This window comes from Vulpes lagopus, chromosome 1, assembly GCF_018345385.1.
Source record: "Vulpes lagopus strain Blue_001 chromosome 1, ASM1834538v1, whole genome shotgun sequence".
Classification (NCBI taxonomy): domain Eukaryota; kingdom Metazoa; phylum Chordata; class Mammalia; order Carnivora; family Canidae; genus Vulpes; species Vulpes lagopus.
Genome location: NC_054824.1, coordinates 119,705,321 through 119,719,283, shown reverse-complemented (window position 1 = coordinate 119,719,283; position 13,963 = coordinate 119,705,321). Strand labels below are relative to the sequence as shown.

The 13,963-nt window shown below is 41.8% G+C and overlaps 1 protein-coding gene across 1 annotated transcript in view; it reads left to right on the top strand.

Annotated features, from left to right (window-relative positions):
- The window catches only part of ABHD3 (abhydrolase domain containing 3, phospholipase), a 53,172-nt gene that overhangs the window by 24,602 nt on the left and 14,607 nt on the right, over positions 1–13,963 (top strand). The window lies entirely within an intron of this gene.

Below are 13,963 nucleotides of genomic sequence, written 5' to 3'. Positions count from 1 at the left end.
AACTTTGGAGAGAAGGGGCTCTTCTTACACTTTGATTTACAGGGACTTAGGTCCTGGAGGGAATCAAGGTCAATATGATTCCAAAGACTAAAGTTATAAGATGTTTATGTTCTTTCTCAAGCACCTCACAATCAGTAGTTTGGTGTGAATGTTCACATTTCATTCTTTAGTCCAGCCCTTTAGAAATCTTGTAGACAGATGGTAGATACTCTTAAAGGAAAGGATTTTAATTTGTCACTGTGGCCCTGGACCAGCAAAATCATTTTTGAACAGCTCTTATGCACTATGTATCCTTCTGGGTGCTTCCAGGATACAAAAACCAGGAGCAAATGGTATGAAGCTCTCAAGAAGATAATGTGCTGCAAACTAAAGTCTCATAAAGTAAGGGACAATGATCTGTTCGTTCAGCAAAGCTGTGTTGTATGCCTATTAAATCAGACAGTAGACAAGGCAATGTGAGAACAAGGTGACAAGACAAGGTGACCTCAAGACACCTCACCTCAAGACAAGGTGAGGACACGATATTAGCTACAACCTTAACCCCTAGGAGCTTTCACTTAAGTTGTAGGACAGAGTTCAGATACTTGAAAATATATGCATGCAGTACAATGCTGAATGTGATCGTGAGAGGATATACAAAGAAAAGGCATAACCAACTGCTGGGGGGAGGTGCAAGAACATGGTAATGGAGGCAAATTTGAGTTGGATCTTGAAGGCTGTGGTATTAAACCCAGAGAGGGAATAGAGAGGCTTTCTCAGCGTAAAGAATGAGAGATTTAAGAGCATGTACTGACTGATGGAGGAATAATGATGACAATTTTATCTAACGTTTACTGAGTCCTTAGAATATGTCAGTTATGTCTTTTTGTACTTAATGTTCAACGGTAGTAACAACACAATGATTTAGTTAAACATAGCCATCATCACTCCCATCTACCAACTGAAGAAAGTGAGGAACAAGTAGGTTAAGAACATGTGCTAGCCAGGAAATTCGGAACCAGGATTCAGATCCATGGAGTCTGACTGTGTGTTTACGTCCTCGCCCATTATATTATATTTCTTCTCATTCAGGAGGTGACAGGGATTCTTCTAGAAGGGTAGGGCCAGATTTTGAAGACATGCACCAGATTTTGAAGAGTCATGTAGAATCCAAGGAATGTACTGTCGAGCCATTGACATTTAACATTTTTTTTCAGCTTTATTGAGGTATAACTGACATACGAAATAATTTAATCGTGTCCATGTTTTAGAGAGAGGGAACCATGGCAGCAGTGTGTAGAAAAGCGATAGAAGGGAAGGAGTCTGGAGGCTGGGAGGCCAGTTGGAAAGAAGTTACTATAGATTTACCCAGAGTTTTTTTGTTTTTTAAAGATTTTATTTATTTGAGAGAGAGAGAGAGAGTGAGAGAGCAGGAGCGCAGAGGAGAGGGAGCAGCAGACTCCCCGCTGAGCAGGGAGCCCAACCTTAGGCCCAATCCAAGGACCCTGGGATCATGACCTGAGCTGAAGGCAGACACCCAACCAACTAAGCCACTTAGGTGCCCCAGATTTACCCAGAGTTTAAAAACAGGTAGGAGGAAGAAAGAGGAGAGAACAAAAATGAAGGGTATTCACAAGGCAGAAAGGATATTAATCATATTGCAAGGAAGCAAAGGGAGAAGAGTCAAGGCCAACATTTCTAGCTTGGCTGATTGGTAAAAGGCTTTGATATTTGTTGAAATGGGCAATTTAGGAGAATTTATGAGATTTAAGGGGTTAAAAAATTAGTTTTAGATGTTTCAAGTTCTTTGAGATCATTCAGGTGTAAATTTCTACTAAACTGTTGGATATAGTAGACTGGGCCTCAGGAGAGATACACAAGCTGCAGAAAGAAACAGATTAGCAGGGGTACACAAGTGCAGCCTAGAACTCAGGACTGGTGGAGATTGCTTAGAGACAGTTTGAACAGCAAAAGGGCGAGGTCTGTGGATAGAGTCTTAGAACACAACCAAGAGGAAGGAGGAGAGAAAAGGAAGAGCAAGAAGCTTGGAAAGCCTTCTACCCTTAGCACTGAAAGTTAATTGGAAATTTACTTTGAAAGAATGCAGCAGCCCAGTAACTTTTAGCCATAACGTTTATTGGTTTTTTGAAAAACCTCCAAGAACACTTCATGTTCTTACAAAGGGATTGTAAACAAATAAGAACTTTTTATTTTTTTATAAAACTTCTATTTAATGTTAAAGAATTTAGAGTTCTAAGTGAATGGGTAAGAGTAGCTTGGTCTCTGGAGTCTTTTTTTTTTTTTTTTTAAGACTTTTTGTTTATTCATGAGAGACACAGAGAGAGGCAGAAACATAGGCGGAGGGAAAAGCAAGTTCCCCACAGGGAGCCTGATCTGGGACTCAATCCCAGGACCCCTGGTTCATGCCCTGAGCTGAAGGCAGACGCTCAACCACTGAGCCACCCAGGTGTCCCAGGCCTCTGGAGTCATACAGAGCACTGGGTTGCACTCTGATGAACTAATACCCACCCCCAACCCCACCCCATCCCAGCAATTATCTGTATCACAAAGGCTAATGTAATCTAACATAAAAAAGAGTAAAGATATAAAATAACTGAAATGTAATTACAATTATATGCTTTAGGGGGCTCCAGGTGCGCGACACCTGGACCTCCACAAAAAAACAAAACAAAACAAAAAAAAACACAATTATATGCTTTAAAATAACTACCTTAAAAAAGAAACTTAAGAGAGTAAATTAGGGATCCCTGCGTGGCGCAGCGGTTTGGCGCCTGCCTTTGGCCCAGGGCGCGATCCTGGAGACCCAGGATTGAATCCCACATCAGGCTCCCAGTGCATGGAGCCTGCTTCTCCCTCTGCCTATGTCTCTGCCTCTCTCTCTCTCTCTCTCTCTGTGACTATCATAAAAATAAAAAAATAAAAAAAAAAGAGAGTAAATTAATTATAATTTAATATGTACTTCTTATACCCTAATGGATCATAAAAATGAGATGCCAATATTGATTATTAGAACTATCTTTGATATTTTTAAATCCCTTGATAATCCTCCTTTCTGCCTTAGAGCTCTGAACAATTACTATTTCAGACTAGAGGAACTCTTATGTTTATTTATACCTCACCTTGTTCCAGAAAGGATTTAATGTGGCTTAGATCCAGAGTGAGACCTTCCTGAAGGCATAACAAAGAACAAAAGATGAATCAGCAAAGATCAAACAGGAAGACACATTCTCCAACTGAAATCAAAGGTGAAATGGAATTTAGAGTAAGCAGTTCTCTTAGGAGTGGAAGAAATGCAAAAGGAAAAGTTTTGCTGAAATTATGTTGGTGATATACTTGGAATTCATAGGGATTACTATGACTTCTGCAGAGAAGAATAAGAAAGAAATTTTCCACTACCATCTTGTCCTCGTTTCCAATTACACATTGCAGAATTGTGGAAAAGCCAAAAGCCTTGCTCACTGGGAAATGAGAAGCCTGCATATTGCCCTCCCTGGGACTGTTAACTATAGGAAACAGAAAGCCCTAGTCTCAGTAGATGGACACTCAGATATTCCTGCAGGGCTCCTGGAGCCCTTGGAGTAGATGGTACCTTTTCTTGCTCTCTGCAGTTGGGTTTTCAAGGCTAGGAATCCAAGTTATCCACACACTCCCTAGTATTATTACTTTATGAAGCATTATTTTATAGCTTAGTTTAGGAATGATAATTTACAAAGGCAAAATTGAGTTTGTTGAAAACTATATAGTGCCCCCCCCCCTTTTTTTGCTTATGGTATCATACAGACTTCTTTGTCTCTAGGCATAATAGGAAAATAGCCACCTTGGAAAAGAGTCTGGCACTTCTTCAAAAAGTTAAAATACAATTACCTCCTAGCCTCTTCGGAAAATAGTCTGGCATGTTCTCAAAAAGTGAAACATAGAATTACCGTATGACCCAGCAATTCCACTCTTATGTGTATAACCAAGAGAAACGAAAATGTATTTTCATACAGTAACTTATACATGAATATTTATAGCAGCATTATTCATATTAACCAAAAAATAGAAAGAACCTAGGTGTCCATCAAAGGATAAATGAGTAAGGAAAATGTGGTATTTCCATATCACCGGATATTATTCAGCATTGAAAAAGAATGAACTGGGGATCCCTGGGTGGCTCAGCGGTTTAGCGCCTGCCTTTGGCCCAGGGTGCGTTCCTGGAGTCCCAGGATCCAGTCCCACGTCGGGCTCCCTGCATGGAGCCTGCTTCTCCCTCCTTCTGTGTCTCTGCCTCTCTCTCTCTCTCTCTCTCTCTCTCTATGCCTATCGTAAATAAATAAATAAATAAATAAATCTTTAAAAAAATAAAAAAGAATGAACTATTGATATGCTATTACATGGATGAACCTTGAGAATATCATGCTAAGTGAAAGAAGGCAGTCATATAAGATCACATGTTGTATGATATCATTTATATAAAATATTAAGGGGCACCTGGGTGGTTCAGGGGTTTTTTTGTCTTTGGCTCAGGTCGTGATCCCAGGGTTCCTGGGATAGAGTCCTGTATTGGTCCCCACAAGGAGCCTGCTTCTCTCTGCCTATATCTCTGCATCACTCTGTGTCTCTCAGGAATAAATAAATAAAATATTGAAAAAAGAAAGGGCAAAACTATAGAGACAGAAAGTATACTAGTAGTTGCCTAGGGATGGGAGAGTGAGGGTGAGTGCTGATGGTAAAGGGTTTCTTTTTAGGGAGGTAAACATGTTCTGAAATTGTGGTGGTAGTTGAACAACTCTGAATATCCTAAAACCCATTTCTTTAAAGATTTTATTTATTTATTTGAGAGAGAGAGAGAGAGAGACAGAGATAAAGCACGAGCAAGGAGAGGGAGAACCAGACTCCCTGCAGAGCAGGGAGCCCGATGTGATGCAGGGCTTCATCCCAGGATCCTGAGATCATGACCTGAGCCAAAGGCAGATGCTTAACCCACTGAGTACACCCATGAACTGTACACTTTAAATAGGTGAATTGTATGGCATGGAATCATGTCTCATAAAGCTGTGATAAAGAAAAGCCTCCTTCAGGCACTTTCCAGTCAAGTTAGAGCTAGTTCAGCAGGTAAGGGAGAGCCAAAAGGGAAAGCAGAAGCTAGAAGATACTTTAAAGCAGGTACTGCTCAAAATGTGGCTTTACGGATCAATTCCACTTCTTTCACGTTATCTGATATCAGCCCCTGACAAGACAAGGGACTGCAACAGAATGTAAGTCACCTTCAGTTCCAAGCACACTGTGGAAGTGAGCGGATTTTTTTTTTTTTTTTTTTTTTTTGTCATAGCAATATTCTCTTGGTGAGAGAAGCAGTGTGCTTATTTTACATTCTGACATTTTACGTTCTGAGCACTTATCTCACCCTTGCCTGGCACTTTGCTTCAGAGATCCTCTAATCCTGAAAAGCTCATTTTTTAGGTGAAGATGCCTCTAGAAAAGGGAGGTGACAGGCCTGAGGTCATAAACCTGATTGGTGGTCTCGGGGCAGAAACTCAGGCTGTTTGTTGGAATGTCTTTACCTTTCAGCACTGGCTTTAAGTCAAGTCAGGCTAAAAATCCAGGGTTAGAGATAAAAAGGGTTTTCAACAAGAGGGTGCCTACCTCAACATTAGATAATGGGTGGTTCATGAAGGACTCAGATCTAGAGAAATCTGCTCTTGTTTCCTACGGAGGTTTTCCACCTTAGCTTTGGAAGTTAATGTGATGGGAGGGGTGTAGGGCTCTCCTCCTAAGCTCCGTTTTCTGAAATAGGCATTTAGAAGGGATTAAGGACCTTCCTTATGGTCTGAGGGAAGAGGAACATATAGGGCAGTGTCAGGGCACAATTCAGTTGTCAGATTCATACTTTCAGGCACCCCCTTTCCCACACACCATACCTTTCCCTGCACCATTGTGCCCCATCCAAATCTGCTCTTTCCTAATTGCTCCAGAAATAAACCCTGCCTCCTTCCTCCACTTGATCAGAACAACCCAGGAAGGCTGATCTCAGCCAAACATGGGTATGAATGTGTTGAATCCTTTAGAACTTTTTCCTAACATTGATAGGTCCAGTTCAGTAATACCAACTGGTATAAATGGTAGGTACACAAAAGATTGTGCAATTCTCTATAGATAAACAATTTTTTTTCTTTTTTTTTAATTTTTATTTATTTATGATAGTCACACAGAGAGAGAGAGAGAGAGGCAGAGACATAGGCAGAGGGAGAAGCAGGCTCCATGCACTGGGAGCCCGACGTGGGATTCGATCCCGGGTCTCCAGGATTGTGCCCTGGGCCAAAGGCAGGCGCTAAATCACTGCGCCACCCAGGGATCCCCGATAAACAATTTTCAAATAAGGAAAAAGAATGTTTAGGCTACCTGGGTGGTTCAGTGGGTTAAACATCTGCCTTCAGCTCAGGTAATGATCCCAGGGTCCTGGGATCTAGTCCCTCGTTGGGCTCCCTGCTCAGCGGGGAGTCTGCTTCTCCCTCTACCACTCCTCCCTGCTTGTGCTTCCTTTCTCTCTCTCTCAAATGAATAAATAAAATCTTTTTTAGGGGTGCCTGGGTGGCTTAGCGGTTGAGTATCTGCCTTTGGCTCAGGTCGTGATCCTGGGGTCCTGGGATCCCGTCAAGGAGCCTGCCTCTCCCTCTGCCTATGTCTCTGCCTCTCTCTGTGTGTGTCTCTTATGAATAAATAAATAAAAACTTAAAAAAAAATTTTTTAAAAAGAATGTTAATTAAAGAATTCCTAGGAATAATAATGACAATAATTTAATAGTTAGCTACCATTTATTGAATTTAATATGGGGCAGGTGTTCCTATAAGGTATGCAATGTTTGGCAGCACTTCCCTGTGCACTGCAAGGAATTCCCATAGCACTAGATTTCCCTCTTCCCAAGTCACTCTAGATAGTTTTGTCATTCTTGTCACTGCAGCCTCCTCCTCCCTTGGCTCAGCTCTCACCCTTTTCTTTATTCTTCTGCTCTCCAAGCAGTTGGTTCTTAGCCCTGGCTGCACATTATTAGCCTCTGAGAAGCTTTAAGAAACACCGATCCCTGGACCCCATCCCCCACCGAGATCCTGATTCATTTGGTCTGGGGTGGAGTCCAAGCGTCTGTGATTTGTCTTAATACTTCCCAGTGAGTCTAAAGTACAGGCAGGGCTGAAGACTGCTGTGAGGTGATAGCCTCCCTTGGAACCCTGACCCTGGCAAGCCATCTCTGGCGCCAAACCCAGCCAGGGCAGGGCACGAGACTTGCTTCTTAGGCACCTGACCAAGGATTACTCCTGCCTACCTGGCTGATCTGCTCTAAGCCACTATGAAACTGCAGTCATTTATTGTGCAGCATGACTGCATATGCTTGAGTGCATTTGTTTGTAGCCATGTAGAAATGAATGGGAATGTGGCACATAGGTCGTCTTGCCCACAGAGGTGGCCAGGATATTTCCAGGGGCCCTTTGTTTTGTGGCTAGTTATTTTAAGAAGCAATCAAAGGGACCGCTTCTGGGTGACTCAGGGGTTAAGCATCTGCCTTCGGCTCAGGATATGATCCCAGAGTTCCGAGATCGAGTCCCACATTGGACTCCCTGCATGGGGCCTGCTTCTCCCTCCCCCTGTGTCTCTCATGAATAAATAAATAAAACTCTTTAAAGAAAAAAAAAAAAGTGATCAAAGTCCCTGGCACATTTAGACACTTAGTCACTTTACATGTCTATCAACAACTATGTAAAATGATTATTCATTAAAGTGCCAGTTTCATTATACTGTTGTTTTCTCTGACTTCCTGTTTAACAGACTCATCTTCCAAAAATAAGATCAATGTGGGCAAATGACTAGAGGCAAATCTAGCCACTAGTACTAGGCCAGGGGTGGGCAGAATGAAAACAAAACAGTAGCAACAATAAAAACACGCTACAGAGATCAGTTCCGAAGCATGATTAGTACTCATGAAAGGATGATTTCTTCTGGGAGCCTAGGTGCACCCAAGAGTCACAGAGTTCCTTTGAGGGGCATCAGTTACAGACCTTTAAATACTTGAAAGAGGAAGGCTGTAAAATGAAATATTCTAAGTTCCTAATGATTATCAGACATTACAATAAAATAAAAATGAAATTATTATTTTACTTGTAACAAAAGTTACTATCAAACTCTGGTCATTGAGCCAGACACCCTTGAGGTGTTAGTGTAAGACTTGCCCCTGTCATAGCATACTACCTATACTTGTAAATTCATCAGCCAACCAAAATTGAAATGATTTTTTAAAAAGGCATATAAGTGTCTTTTTCAGTTGTCATTTTACTGGATGGAAAACTAAAATCCTAGCTGGCCCATTTCAGAACTGGATGTAAGGCCACTGTAGTACTGAGAGAAGGGTCCTGGGTTATGGCTTTTACTTCAGATTAGCAAATTCATCTCTTCCCAGAATAGCTAGAGAGAGTCAGGCTACCTGATTAACAGGGTGAATTTTAATTTGTTTCTAGGCTAAAAACAAAACAAAACAAAACACTTTTTAAATTAAATTTGCATTTTAAAACAAATGACCTTTAAACCAGGACAGGAAAATTCTCTTTCAGGTTAGGGAGAACTCAGTTTGTCTATTTTTTTGAAGTCGATTAAGAAGGATAGATTGTATGTAGCCCATAGATGAATATAAAATACATGCTTAAAAAAAAAAAATAATAAAAAAAAATAAAATAAAATAAAATACATGCTTTATTCCTTTCCTATCTATTATGTGTGAATAATTAAGAATTAAAAAAAAAAAAAAAAGAATTATTTTTGCTTCATTCTTGTCTTCAGTAATTTTTTTTTAAACGAACCTCTAAAAGCCATTAAACAAACTACTATTGTTTCTCCCGGATCATAGCTGCAGTTGAACAACTTGAACAATATCTTGGTTTGTAATTATTTTCAAATTATTCTAACTTGTAAAATATTTATGCCCAAACATCTGCTGGAAGGTTATCTATCCTTTAGATTTTCTTCATTTTTCCAGAATACTGTTCCCATCCTCATCTCACTGTAAAAAAAGAGTTTTTACCACCACCACCACCACTCCCCAGCTGAATCCTGCGAGGTCTCCCGTAATCCCTTTTCTCATTAGATATGGATTACTCTACCTTTGTTCTGGAAGCTTGGAAAAAGACAGGAATTACTGCAATAGGATTAGTTGCTGGTTGCATTAGTAGCCCTAGCAACTGAGAATTAACCAATGTTTTGTCTAAAAAGCCACTAGTTATATTTTTAGACCTGAAAAAAATTTCTGTCAGGCCTAGCAATTAGTATCTTTGCTGTGTATCCTGCATGAATCCATTCTTTGGTGAGAGTCAAGCCCTGGGAAGAAAGCAAGCATATGATATTTCCTGTTGGAACCATCAAGTAGCAAGATGTCATATGTTATAACCATATAGTTTTGCACCAGCAGAAGTTATTAATCAAGTCTTCTCATTTTTCAGTCCTGTGTATTGACTGTCAGAGATAGAGGTAAGATAGTTATAGGACAAGTAGGTAATAATGTGGGCCAGGAGCAGACTGGCTGGGAAAATAAAGGGTAGAATTGGGAAAGGCTGTGAGGTTATAGAGGTCGGGGGCCAAGCCTTGGCCTTTTACCCGATGTTTATGGAAGGCATGATTTCAGCAGGCAGAGTTGACAGTGAAGGATACTTGGCAGATGAAGTTTACATAGATTTCAAAGATATTATGAAGCCAGCACACAAAACTATAGACGTGTCTCATTGACCAGACTCTACCCATGGAGAAATAGTAAAATATAGGCCTGGAAAGGTTGCTTGACATGTTGTGGAGGGCCTTGAACACTTGGCAGAAGTATCTGTCCTTAATTCAGTCAGCAGTGAATAAGCTCAAAAGAATTTTAAGCAAAAATATTGTCATGATTAGGGCTAGAAATGTTCTTTAGGAAGATTAATCTGGCAGTGAGAGGGAGATAGAATTATAAGTGGTTATAAGCAAAGGCTGGGAGTTAACCAGTCAAGTGGTTATTGCATCTGTCCAAGTGAGAGGCAAAAAGGCCTGATAACGAAGACAGTTGGTGCCATACTCTTGTCACAGCCTTATTCTTGTGGCATTTAAAATTCCCACGCATGCCTCCCTGATGGCTTCCACCTGCAAGCACTCACATCCCTTTGCCCAGGGGCCTCTCTAGCCACTGGAGCCACCTGGACCAGTGCTCAGGACCAACCAGGAGTCCCAGAGCTTAACATCAGCAGCTTTCAACCAGTGGCTGAAGGGAACTAGTGGAACCCAGCAGTCTTGCCACTCATTTGGGATCAGTTTGAGCCAAATTCACATAGTGTCCCAAAGTGCCTCAAGAGGATTGGACCCCTGTTGCCCATAGCCACAAACTGCTTGGTCGCATGTTCTTTATTGACCCTCCCTAGCTCACTTCTCCATTCCCCTACTGGTGCTTCCTGGTATCACCTCCAAATGAACTATTGGTACTCCCATCCTGTCTCAGGAGAATCTAACCTACCAGGCCTTTACTAGAGTGAAAAGAAGGGGTTTCTGGTGTTTCCCACAAGACACTGAGGAAGAAGAAGCTACAGGACTTGGCAATTTATTGGCTATGAAATTAAGGGAGAGGGAGAAGGCAATGTCATGCACGGTTTTTTGGGGGGGTTTTTTTTGTTTTTTTTTAGGAGAGAGAGGTTTATTGAAGACACTGCAAGGCAACAGCAGAGGAGAGGCTGCCTGCCAGGAGGCAGTGAGTGGGGGCTGTATTTAAAGGGGTAAGATGAGGGACCCCTGGGTGGCTCAGTGGTTGAGCATCTGCCTTTGGCTCAGGTCGTGATCCCAGGGTCCTGGGATCAAGTCCCGCTTCAGGCTCCCCATGGTGACCCTGCTTCTCCCTCTGCCTGTGTCTCTGCCTCTCTCTGTGTCTCTCATGAATAAATAAAATCTTTAAAAAAAATAGTAAAGGGGTAAGATGAGGTATGGGGACGTATGGAATGCTCCCTTTTTGTAACTCTGCCTGGTTGTAGGTAGCCCATTGGTCAATTAGGGCCTATGGGTACTTTGAGGTGTGTGGCCTGATGGGCCTGTCTATTCAGCCAGGGTGGTCGCTTGCAAGATTGCAGCAGACTTCTTGTAGAAAATCCCAAGTGGATTGGCAAACATATCTGGAGACGCAAAGGACCTGGTAAGGTCAGCTACCTGGTTCACAGATAGCAGTCTTCTCACTGTGTCCTTAGATCAGCGTTACAGGATTTTTCTCTCCATTCGTGCCCTCAGTTCTTGGTCATACCGCTTCGAAGACCAGACAGAGTGGTAGGCAGCAAAGCAGGGTTTATTGAGCCATAGCAAAGTGATAGTACAAAGCTCCTGAGGAGGGAGGGGACCTGAGAGGGTTGCTCTCACCTACAGTTGTTGGTTTTTTTAAAGATTTATTTATTTGTTCATGAGAGACACAGAGAGAGACTCAGAGACACAGGCGGAGGAAGAAGCAGGCTCACTGCAGGGAGCCCAATGTGGGATCCATCCTGGGACCACGCCCTGAGCTGAAGGCAGACGCTCAACTGCGGAGCCACCCAGGGGTCCCTCACCTATCATTTCAACTAGGAAAATATAGGTGTTGTTTATTTTAAAAAATGGGAAGTTAGGAGAAGCATTATAGCACTATATAAAGAGAAGAGTTTACTTTGGGGCATTTTAAACTTGAAGTACTGACAACACAATAGTGAGGCTGCCTGCTAGAACTTGGAAATTTGGATCTAGAGCTCAAGATGAGGTGAGAGGGTACAGAGTTGGTTTCGTCATTGCTAGAGGTGGTTTGATGAAGCCATGAAGGTGGGTAAATCCTTCAAGAATCAAGTATTGACCAGAGGAGCAGATGCAGGCCTAAGACAAGACTTTTGGGAATGAGTACTTACATTGCGGTTGTGAGAAGAATGACAGGAACCAGGCAGGAAATGGAAAGCCAGCAGCAAGAGGAGAATGGGATAACACCACCACAGAAACCAAGGGAGTGGGCAGGAAGCAGATCATGTCGGAAAGGCTCTAGATTTGCTGAGTTTTCAGAGTTCTGGCAACTTTGATCCATGCCAGTATTAATCAGTTTTGATCTTAATGTAATCCATCTAGAGAAAAACATTTACAGAAAAATCAATTCCTATATCTGATGATACCAGATGCTGATTTATTTTTTAAGTTTTATTTATTTATTTATTCAAGGAGACAGAGAGAGAGAGAGAGAGAGAGAGAGAGGCAGAGACACAGGCAGAGGGAGAAGCAGGCTCCATGCAGGGAGCCTGACATGGGACTAGATCCTGGGCCTCCAGGACCACGTCCTGGGCTGAAGGCAGCACTAAACCACTGTGCCACCAGGGCTGCCCCAGATGCTGATTTATTTAAAACCCTCATGGTATCCAGGTGCTTTACAAGACGTAGTTAACTTATTACAAACATGTGATCCAGGCTCTGTTACTTTGTGACCTTTGGCAAATTACTCAACCTTGCTGAGCCTCAATATCCATGTGTGTAAATAAGGAACCAGGTCCTTTCTGGCACTATTTTCTCATTGTAATAATTTTCCGCAGACCATTTTTTTCATACCTTGACCTCTGTGTATATATTCGTGTGAACTCATGTATGAGCATGCATTCACTTCAAGCCTGCATGACAAGAGTACATGGTGGTGACTGTCACAAATAATTGAGAAATTTTAAAGCTATGCAGTGTGAAGAGACTCTCGTGTAATAAAAATACCAAGTAAGGATTTCTTCACCTGAATTCTTGTGACAAATTGTTCAGTCACTATGAAAGAGCATGATAGTAGATATTAATCCATTTAGATTTTACATTGAATTTGAACCCCTCAAATGCATTTAATCACAATGTATGTTTTAAAGTATCTCAGCTTTGGGACACCTGGGTGGCTCAGCCATTGAGTATCTGCCTTTGGCCCAGGGTGTGATCCTGGGATCCCAGATTGAGTCCCATATCAGGCTCCTTGTGGGGAGCCTGCTTCTCCCTTGGCCTGTGTCTCTGCCTCTTTCGCTTTCTCACTGTGTCTCTCAGGAATAAATAAATAAAAATCTTTAAAAAATAAAATAAATAGGGCAGCCCCGGTGGCTCAGTGGTTTAGTGCCTGCCTTCAGCCCAGGGCATGATCCTGGAGACCCGGAATCGAGTCCCACGTCAGGCTCCCTGCATGGAGCCTGCTTCTCTCTCTGCCTCTCTCTCTCTCTCTCTGTCATGAATAAATAAATAAAATCTTTAAATAAAATAAAACAAAGTATCTCAGCTTAGTCTCATATTAGCTGGTAAGGTGTGCCGGGAATCTTTTAACTTCCCTAAACTCAGTTTCCTTTTTTTTTTTAATTTTTTAAAAATTTTTATTTATTTATGATAGTCACACACACACAGAGAGAGAGAGAGGCAGAGACATAGGCAGAGGGAGAAGTAGGCTCCATGCACCAGGAGCCCGACGTGGGATTCGATCCCGGGTCTCCAGGATTGTGCCCTGGGCCAAAGGCAGGCGCTAAATCACTGCGCCACCCAGGGTTCCCTAAATTCAGTTTCCTATATAAAATAGATATAATAGTGGGATTTTCCTTAGGGTTTTGTAGACACAGAATTAATTATTTAATAACTGTTATCCGCTGTAAACCTTGTCAGGTTAACATTTGTCTTTAGAAAGTTTCCTATTTGCAGACCTCAAAGAGATGAGAGTAGGCAGTAGGGAATGCTTTAGGCTTGAGTTTCATTGGAGGGATCATTAAAAATTGTAGTTGTCTTAGGCTTCTCCTTAGCAACTGAATGGTGGGTGAACAGAACCTTACTATTGTGATCATCATTTATTGGAATAGTAAAGTCAGGAATGGTACAGGTAACTGTTTTTATTATAGCAGCGTTCACCAGCTTCCTCTCCATGTCAGTCAGTTTCTGGTTATTTTATCTCACATGCACACACTCACACATATCCATGTACACACTCTTACAT